Raw genomic sequence first — 10,106 nt, 5'->3', positions numbered from 1 at the left:
GAATCAAAGGCCCAAACTTGGTTTGATTTTAGTCATCTGGAGCAAAATTTGAGACAGGAACTGCCTCACCTATCTGTAGTTTTAATTCAGCTATTTGTTTTTGGGAATAAAAATGCTTCAAAGCTTTGAGAGAATTTTGTTTTATTCCTTTATAATCCCCCATTTCACTTTTTCAGAACAAGGAAAAGTAAGAAAACAAACAAACAAGCAAACAAAAAAGCACTCTATTATCCTTATTTTATTAAAACATAATAACCTAAAGAAGGAAATTTCATGTCTCCATTTAACCCAATTTCTAAACAAGAATTTTATTGTGACAACACATCTGAGATGAAAGAATACAATTAAGACACCTTACACATGTGCTTATTACAGGTCTGAATTATTATTTAAAAGCTGAGATGCTTTCACTGAAATACGTGGGTGGTGCACCAACAAAGTATTGAATATTAACTACTATTTCTATAAACTAATTCTCATAAGTCTTTGGTCTAAGCCAATAGTCCTTACTCAAGCAAAACACCTAGACTGCTTTGGGAGTTTTACCTAGCTCAGTACTTTAATCTCCTTAGAGATCAATAAATAATTAAAAAATTTATCATAGAAGCTACCGTGTTTTAAAAATGACTTCTTTTAAATTAATCTTTGCTCTACTTATTGGAGACAGAGTGAAGAATTTCTCCCCTGCATTTGTGCATGCAACCCCTCAAAACAAAACAAACAAACAAACAAACATAAAACAAAACTGTGCAGAAAGCATCTTTGATGTTAGATCCACTGCCTTTACTTGGTTCTAAAACAGTCCCATTTTTGAATTGCTTTTCCTTTAACAACCTGATTACATTGCACGATTTACTTCCACAGTTCCAGTGCTCCTCATTACTAATTCCAATAGCAAAAACTTGCCAGAACCCCTGAGAAGCAAACCTTCAAATCTGGAATTAAATAACAGAATATATTACACATTGGACATTTACAGGGAAACTTTACTTGAGGGAAAATAAATACAAACATCTTGTTCTGTGATCTGTAAATAAACTACTTTATGCACTGTGCTGCTCCTAGAAAGGCTTCTGACAATTACTTCTTTCAAGCCAAAGTTTTAACAGTGTGATTCTGAGGCTGGCATATATACTTCATACAGTATAAATAAAGGGTTTCGCAAATTAATGAAAATGTACCGTGTTCACATATAATGAATAAGCACCTAATTAAAAGCACAGTAAAACCAGGAGCAGTGATATTTTTTTTTTTTTAATTTTATTTTATTTATTAATATCCATTGTATTACTTTAGCCTTTAATGTGAGCCTCTTCAGCTGACTGATGCCCAAAGGGGAGCTAACAAATCGCTCAGCTGGTGGCTGACACTGGTCCTGAAGAAAGCTAGTAAGGAACACTTTGCAGTCTTTCAGAGCCTCTACACCAGCTGTCACCCAGCTATGGGTGCTGAAAAGCTCCTGTCACTTCATCCAAAGGGATTTACTTGGTCAGAAGGAAAATTTAAATACAAAGCATGCAGCTAAGAAGCTAGTGAAAAGGATTATGAGTGCACAAGAGCACATGTGTATAAGACACTAATACATCTTTAGGAAATTTCAGATCCCCAAAGCCAGGATTACTGCCAGAGGCAGTGTGGTATACGTATGCTGGGACCTTTACCGTTAAGAGTTATTATCTCCCAACTATTCAACTTTATAGGTCTTTCATCATGTGAGGGTGTTTTTTTTTTTTTTTGGTGGGGATGGTGGGGAGGAGGAGGTTTTTTTTAAAAAACGCTCCCCTTATCTTCAATAGGGAAATAAGAAAAGCCATTCCCGAGCCATTATTTGGCATAATTCACCTGCATGCAAAATATTCTATAGCTTTTAGCTACTGTCAGATGTTTAATTTCTGTGTGTGTGTGCACGCACCGTTGTCCAACTGGCCCAAAATGTCCAGCTTAACTGTTTCATCGTGGTTAAAGCAAACAAAGCGCGGAGCCCCATGCTCGCTCCCCGAACTGCTGAGCGCAGGAGATGAACACACCGCAAATGTGCATGACAGGAGTGACCTGCCTCAGGAGGGGAAGGTGTCCGGCTCCGATCTGGCCATCTTCACAGACTGGCACTCGAGAAAATGACACGCTAGTCCTGCTGGCTGAGCTTGAAGGGGAAGGCTCGACTGGGAAAGCCGCAGCGCTTCAGACAGTTGAAAATGCTGTGCCAGAGAGAGTTGAGGGAGGGTTTTAAGCCATCTTTTTCTTTTTCTCTTCTCATTTTTTAAACGTCGGTTTAAAATCACCGGAGAGAGAAAGAAAGGGGAAAGAAGAAGAAGAAAAAAAAAAAAAAAAAAAAAAAAGCAAAACGTGAAACCGAAAGAGCAACGCCTATAAAAACTTACATTTTTTAGCCAGCTTAACACTGCAGCCACATCCGACTCGGAGCAGCACCCGTGCTGGCTGGCCTGTAGCGAGGTACTGCTACTCTAGGTTAATAACCCCCCCCCCCCCCCCCCGCCCCGCCGGCCTGGCCTGCTGGCCAAGGGGGAGCCGACGGCAGCGGCAGGTCGCTGGGTGCAGGAGCGGGAGGAGCGGAGCGGGGCCCGCCGGAGAGCCCCGGGGAAAGGGGGCGGCCGCCGGCTGCTGCTGGCCCAGAGGGGCTCGGGGAGGAGGAGGGGGCGCAGGGGGGTGCCCGGGCTCACCTGAGGCCGGCCCGGGGCGGGGAGGATGAGGGGAGAGAAGAGGAGGAGGAAGGAGGAGAAGGAGGAGGAGGGAGAGAGGAAAGGGGACGTGAGAGGTTTGACGGGGAGTTGTTGGGGGGGGGGGGGGGGGGGTGAACGCAAATAAATCGTGTTTGGGGGAAAATTCCCCGCGTCGAGCCTTTGAGGACATAAGCATTATGTGTCTTACAAAGCGTGGGGTTTAACAAAAAGTGCTACACGGCTCAAACCGGCTGCCTTTAGAGGTCACTAGAACATCGCTGCAGTATTTACAAATTTTCCATGAAGGATTAGAAGTTAGTCTAAAGCCCTATATACACTATATACAGTTCCAGTGGATGCTGTATACTATTATCTAAATTTCTTCACATAGACTATCATGTATCTGCCCCAGCAAAGCTGATTAGTGAAGCAGCTTGACTCTGACATATCCTTTATGCCAGCCACAAGCTGCCTTGCACAGCCACCTTATTCACTGGGGAGACAGGCCTGAAGCAAGATTGTAACACAACAAATGCAAATGAGATGAGCCTTACACCACTTAAACCGAGATGGCTATAATATGTAACAGCTTAATGTGCCCGCAGAAGTGATTGATGCCCCTTCCATATCTCTAAAGAGCTGCCGTTTTGATGCACTCTTTTTTTAACTAATATTTCTTTCTACTTCTCTTCCCGGCAATGTCTTTCTCTTCATCCTCACCTTGGAGAAAGGAGGCAGGGAACAAAATACCAAACAACTTATCAAAGCCAGTTGTCTCCCTCAAGATCCTCATTTGATGAATACAAAATTTGGGAGGACTTCTTAACCATCTCCTGGTAGTTTATTTAGAATATTCCAGCAGAAGTTTGTCCCACTGTAAAGCAGTTATTGCTAATAATAAGCAACATTGCTTCCTATGGAAAAGAACCACTGAATGGGATCTGACAGACTGCTTGCATTAGGGCTATGCAGTTTAAAAGTCTGAAGGAACCCTTGCGATTAACCCCAACAGACCGCAGCCCCACTACAGCTCTGCTTGCATAGCAGAGAGCCACAAATCTGGGGAAAATTTTAGACAAATCTAGCATCCTGTACCAACCTAACCACATGCTGCATTAACCTAACTGGCTATATATTTCTAATCAGTATTCGTTCCCTGTCCTTAAAATAAACAGAAAACAGATTTCTCCATTTCCCCTAAAATCAATCTTTCACTGTATCTGTCAGTTGCTTTCTCCCAATTAGTATTCTAAATTCATTTATTTTTGTCATAAATTAATTTTTTTTTACGTACCTTGGCACGAGTTTTTCATTCAATACTTGTGAGTAATGTGACAGACTTAACGTTGTGTTGCTTAGCAGTATTAAAAAAAGAAAAAAAAAAAGTAACTTTGTTAATGAATTGAGATGAATCAAAAATGCCTTATTAATTATTGCTTGCCTAGTAGGCTAAGCTTTGGCTCTTCACCTCACTGGCCCAGAGAACATTTCTTGCCTTTGGCCATGTCGGAGGGGCTCATTAAAACATCTCTTGGGAGTAGACAGAAATTGTTAGTGAAAAGCAATGGTCAGTGCCTCAGCTAGAACCCAGCAGGGAAGGGAATCCCTCATCACTGAGAGCTAACAAGGCTGTATGTATTACACCTGTAATCAAACTGCTCCAAAAATGCCAGGAGACCACTGGGCTCTCTTTGTGATTGGCGAAGTTATCTGAAAATGCTGAATCCAATCCATAATTGATGTGCACACACACAATTACAAGCCTCCAGATATCAGTTAAAATGTTGCAGTTGCAAGCCTTAAGGAGTGGTAAACTTTAACATGCATGGCATAAAATAAGGTGTTTGACATAATAAAAGTGAACCTGCTTTGCTTCCATGCACTGCCAGTTAAATTTTAATTGAATTTGCTACATTTGTTAACAGATGTAATTATAGAAAACCTCACTGAAAAACAATGATATATGGATGGGCTTGGTATCTTTTAAACATTTTGTGAATTAATTTGTACGTTCAAATAAAGATCTACATCACTGTTTTGCCTAAGGTAAGTAAAATTTACAGTGACAAGTAATGTGACCTTGGGATATTGAAGTCTGAGATTTTTTATATACTAATCTTTCGGTTAGTACAAGGTAAAAAACTAGGGCCTTTGCAAGACTTGTATTTGGATCTGGTCTCCCTATAGTCTCCTAGAACAGTCAGAACTCTAACCAGTTTCAATAGTTGGCTTCCAAATAATTCAGCTTGTAGTAGATCTTAAGTCAAAATATGAGCTAAATGTGCTGCGCAGAGAAATTTAGAAGTCAGTAACAATATCCCCCAAAACAACATATACATCTATTGTAACTCATGCAAGTCAGCTTCAGGACTAGTCTGTTTTCTTTCAAATTTTATTTTTTTTTTTATTTGTATATTTGCTTGTTTCTTGATTAATGTATGAGAAAGAAACCCTGGTGCTATACATACTGTATGATGTATAAATAGATAAATTTCTAGAGATGTTGAAGACCAGTGTGGATCTCTTTTTGTTCATAGCACAGCAGGGACAATGTGTAGTGTAGGACAGAAAGAGGGCATGCAGAACCAGCAAACTACCCACCACAAATATTTTCAGGATGTACCCAAAATTTTAAGATGGAACAATTACTATTTCTGTTCAAGAAGGCTTCCCTGTTTTGTGAAGTACTATGATCTTTAAAAAATACTATGTAGATTTGTTGTGAGATGTGCACCCCATGTACATAGCATTGAAAACTGATTCATGAGACTACAACATGAACACCATGCTTTCCTCCACTTTATCTACTGATATGTTTATGTAATATACAACTCTACGGTGTTCTTCTAAACAATTAAAAGAATAAGCTAATTTTTTATTAGGCATCAATGATCAGGAATAGGTGTCAAATTACAGAATCCCTCTTTCCAGTGTCTCTGGCAATATTTAGACTCCCCTTCCTTAAACTTATTGGGTGAGGTGCTCCTCTCCTCAGCTTTCCTGTTTCATAATGTGTTGCCCTAGGTTAGTTAATCAGGCTACCTCTGCAGAGAATGAGAAGGGACAGCCATGTCCAAATTGTGAGTTATCCCACCCATCTAGAGAGGAAGACATTAGAGGGATCCCAGATGAACCTGTAGAAGGCCAAGGCTTAGGTAAGATGAATCCTGCCTAAAGTAGCTTCGTTCCTTTCATCCTTTTATTTTTTTCTTTTCTGTCTAGATTAACTTGATTTTTTATCATCTTTTAATTATAACATGTTAAGAAACACAACAAATGGGGAGGGGGGAGGAGAAAAAAGTCTGATAAAATGCAGTCTTGAAGGGCTGGGTTGAGAGGTGTAAGAGAGTTCAAATACCTATTGACATTTATTTGAAGGCAGAGACTTTTTTCTATTTAATTTTTATATATGAAATTGAAAAGGGGGAAATATATAAAACCACAGATCCTAGCAGTTTCTGTGCTACCCCACCCCCAAAACAAAACAAAACAACAACAAAAAAAAAAAAACAACAGACAAACACACACACATAAAAAAACAAAACAAACAAAAAAAAACACCACCAACAAAAACATCCCTTTTCTAATTATTCTTGAACTCTAAGACAGGTATCTGAGATATAAGTGTTTTTCAATCTGTTGTCACTCTGAAATATCATTCTGTTATTGTGCCACCCAAATTAGAGGCATAAAGACGTATTTGTTGTTAGCACTGCATGTTTGACTAGAAGTATCATTTATAGTGGTAGAAGTCCTTTCTACTGTGTGCTGTAGAAACAGAAAACAAAAAAAGGCAGTCTCCACCCTCTAAGAGCAAATAGTTTAAGTGCATCATCAAGTTTGTGACAAGACATCTGTGGTTTAATTTGTAGCACTCTCCTGGTACTAAGAGGATACAGATATGCAGCCAAATTCATCCCAGAATCACTGGCTACATTCAGATCACATGAGACGTGAATTTGACCTGTTGACTTCAGTGGTGTAAATGACAGATGCTGAGGAAGTGGACAAAAGTTGCTTTCCCCCACCTTTGCCCTCTCCAAGTTTCAGGGCTGACAGAGGCTCGTCTGTATAATTTAGAACACCTCAAGGCTGCTCCAAGCTCCACTGGCTTGTAACAGCCTCTGAGGTGCTTTTGTGCCACTGAGGGATTTCTAGTGCATATGCTCTGGCCATGGGCCCTGCAGTGAGGTGTGGAGCAGAACGAGATTGCTGGCTCTGCAGCCCTCAGAGATTGCCCTGGCTCCGAGGCAATCCCCCTGCCTCCATTAGGGCAGTTTTCCAGGTTGTTTGCACTGCTGGAGTCAGAGCCATGCTCTGTTTGTGAAGTTACTTCTTTGCTCGTCAATGTTGAAAATATGAAGGGATGCTAATTTATCAAACAGGTTGTATTGCCAGCTCATGCAAAGGTTTCTGCCAGTTATGATTATGGCTTAGGAATTTGCAAGGGACTCATGTCCACTTTTTATAGGTCAGATTTTCCCTGAAGATCGTCCTAGCTTTTGAGTTGCAATAAGTGTATTAATATAATACATATGTTATATAACATATATATAATGCATAACAATATTATACATATATATAAAGAATATAAATATATATGAATATATATATTTATATAACAGAGCCTTTTAGAAAAACTGACTTCTAATAAGCTTTTTAATCAAACGTGGGATTAGTAATATTAGTTATTAGTGACTACTAGAATGGTGGTGCAGAAGTAATTAACAGAATAGCAATAAATTATATCTGGTAGGAAGAAAAATGATAAATAGCAGCTACTATATTGAACTAAGTGTCCATGTGTACCTGTACATGTAATGCATATGCATGAACATACGCCTGGATACATGTATCTTTCATATGTTCAGGTGTATCAACCCTTACGTGCATACTTGGTACAATTTCTGATCAAAACAAATAGAGCCCCAAACAGATCATTTAAACTGCAGGCAACTGATGCTTCCAGCCTGTGGTCCCTGCCCTGAATGCAAGCAGGTGAGGAATGGTGCTAAATACTTTTGATGTTGCCAGCTCCCATTTGCCACCCAACTTTTTTCTCCTCCAAAACCTCTTAACAAACTTCAAAGGCCTCCTTGCTTCTTGCCTTAATCCAGTGCACTGAGACCTCTAGTTCAAAGAACTTTCCTTAAACCCTCTTCTTAAACTGCAACCAAAACTTTTTCTTTCCTTTCCACAAAGTAGCAATTACAGCTCTGTTGCGTGGCAATTGGGCTTGGGCCGATCAGCTCCTGCTATTAATTAATCTCACAAAGGGGGCTCATTTCCTGGCATTCAAATTGACAAGAGAGCAGAGAACAGAAAGCTCTTTCAAAGCAGTTCCAGTTAACTGAGGGAAGAGGTATCAGAAGAAAGAGCCCCACAGTATTTGAGGTAGAGGGCACATTTGATACTGCCTATGCTTGCTACTGATTGAATGATTCTGTTGAGGAGAGCTCTTTACTAATCTTTTACCTGCAAAAAGCTCAAGAGCAAGTAAATGCAGCACAAATATTGCTAAATTGTGGCAGAGAGGCTTCACAGGCCAGGCTTTCGATTTCACTCTCCCAGTGCATCTTCTCGAGCATTATACTTACTTTAAACAGAAAGTGTTCACTTTACTAACACAGAAAAGCTCTTGGAAGAAGGGGAGGGGGGGGGGGGGGGGGAAATGAAGAGGCAAGAAAGAAGAATAGCAGACAAGAGATTAAAGCTTTTTATTCAGTATCTCTTTCGTATTCAAATTGTGCTAAGGGCTCTGTGAAAGTTAGAAGCAAGCTTGTTCAGGAGGGCTTCTAAAGTGTGTACATGGATTTCATGGGAATAGAAAAGAAGCCACGGACTGGGTAATGAAAGAAAGATAAGATGTCCTATATAAAACAACTCAAGAGTGGTTCAATTACTTCAGCAAACCATCAAGCAAGCTTTGAAGATTTGAGGAAACACTGTTAAAATGTAACAAAAAACTCATGTTGCAGGTTTTGTACCACTATATGTTTGTATACTGTGTGAATTACTGAAGCTATATTCCCTCTGTGAACATTATTTACTTCTTTGGGGTTTTTATTATTCTATTTCTGGATGAGCTATGTTTGTCTGGGAGAGTTATGGAAAATGCAATGTTCACGTTTGATCTTTGTATCTCTATGAAAGGAAGTGTGCCTTTAAAAAAAAAAAAAAAGGCATAATTGTTTACAAAAATAAGCCTGGGAATTAAAGGTCTGTGGCTGTCAGTTTCACATATTTCGTTTTACGGTTAAAATAGCCCTCCTGACAAAGGATAAATGGTATAAGAAATAATCAACTTCTTTCACCCAGGGAAAGGTCTGAACTGAGGAATACGCTAGTTATAAAAATAAAAGTCTGCAGTTTAGAAAATACCTATCTTTAATTGCAGCTATCTCTGTCTCCTTCCCTCCCCAGTTCTCTGTGTCAGAGACTTGACAAGTAACATCAAACATGGCCCAAGAACAAAGCTAACCAACCATGGCCTGCAGCATCCTTCAACCAAAAGTCACCTTTAGTCAAGCTTTGCCATCTAATTTGCAGTGTTTCTGTTTGTACTCTTCAAGCAGAAGTCCTAAAACTCTTACGGTATAAAGCTTTCCTGGTTTCTGTTCAGTAGGATTACAATGAGGATGCTGGAATGTTTTAACACTTTTAGCAATCATCAGCTGCAGCCGCCCTGGTGCTCTGACTTCAGAAATGCAGAGCCAATGCTCATTATGTTATTCCGTCTTATTTTATTTATTTATTTATTTAATGCCTGCTGAATAACACATCTGTAAGACTCCAATTTTAAAGTGCAACTTAATCCCCTTCTGTGCCAGTGTCCTGAAACAGAACTAAATTACCTTCATAGATTATTGTTTTTTTAATTTAGTTGGGTCAAATAAATGGCAATGTTATATCCCATTGTGTCAGTGACAGCAATGACTTGTTTGCTTGAATCAAAGTAAACAAAGACACTTTACAGGTCCTTCCCTCAAGAGAAAAAAAACTTACAAAAAGGAATGTCACCAGCAAAATTCATCAACTCATGGAGACAATAAAATGAGAAAAAAATTAATCTTAAAATACAAAGTAATTTTCCACTTTCCTGCCCTGTGAACAAGGAAAGTCATATAAACTCATTAAGCATAGCACTAACATTCAAGGGTTTAGCAATCAAAATTTTTCATGGGACTGTCAAGGATCTCATGGTTTTCTAAAAATTCAGATCATTAACTTGAGACCTCATATGATCATTAAAATATGGCACCATTCTCTTTACTCAATATTTAACAGTCCTTCTGGCTTTGCAGGTACTCAAAGAAAGGTTGTTTGAATTGTATCTTACTTATGCTGATTTCAACTCTTGATTCCACGTGAACCAAACACATTTTGCAGACAATTCTATTCTGTGTCTGACTATCAATGTCTTCT

The 10,106-nt window shown here is 39.3% G+C and overlaps 1 long non-coding RNA gene across 2 annotated transcripts; it reads right to left on the bottom strand.

Moving 5' to 3' along the window:
• Positions 1–220: 220 nt before the first annotated feature.
• On the bottom strand, positions 221–4,978 carry LOC137855610 (uncharacterized). Of its 2 annotated transcripts, XR_011095845.1 has the most exons (3): positions 4,150–4,978; positions 3,976–4,035; positions 221–2,198 (listed from the first exon to the last, which is right to left on the bottom strand). It is a non-coding gene; the product is annotated as an uncharacterized lncRNA (long non-coding RNA). The 2 variants fall into 2 exon arrangements; XR_011095844.1 differs by lacking the exon at positions 4,150–4,978 and having other exon boundaries at positions 3,976–4,142.
• Positions 4,979–10,106: the final 5,128 nt, after the last annotated feature.

The sequence above is a fragment of the Anas acuta genome, chromosome 1, assembly GCF_963932015.1.
Source record: "Anas acuta chromosome 1, bAnaAcu1.1, whole genome shotgun sequence".
Lineage (NCBI taxonomy): Eukaryota > Metazoa > Chordata > Aves > Anseriformes > Anatidae > Anas > Anas acuta.
This window is presented reverse-complemented; position numbering and strand designations above follow the sequence as displayed.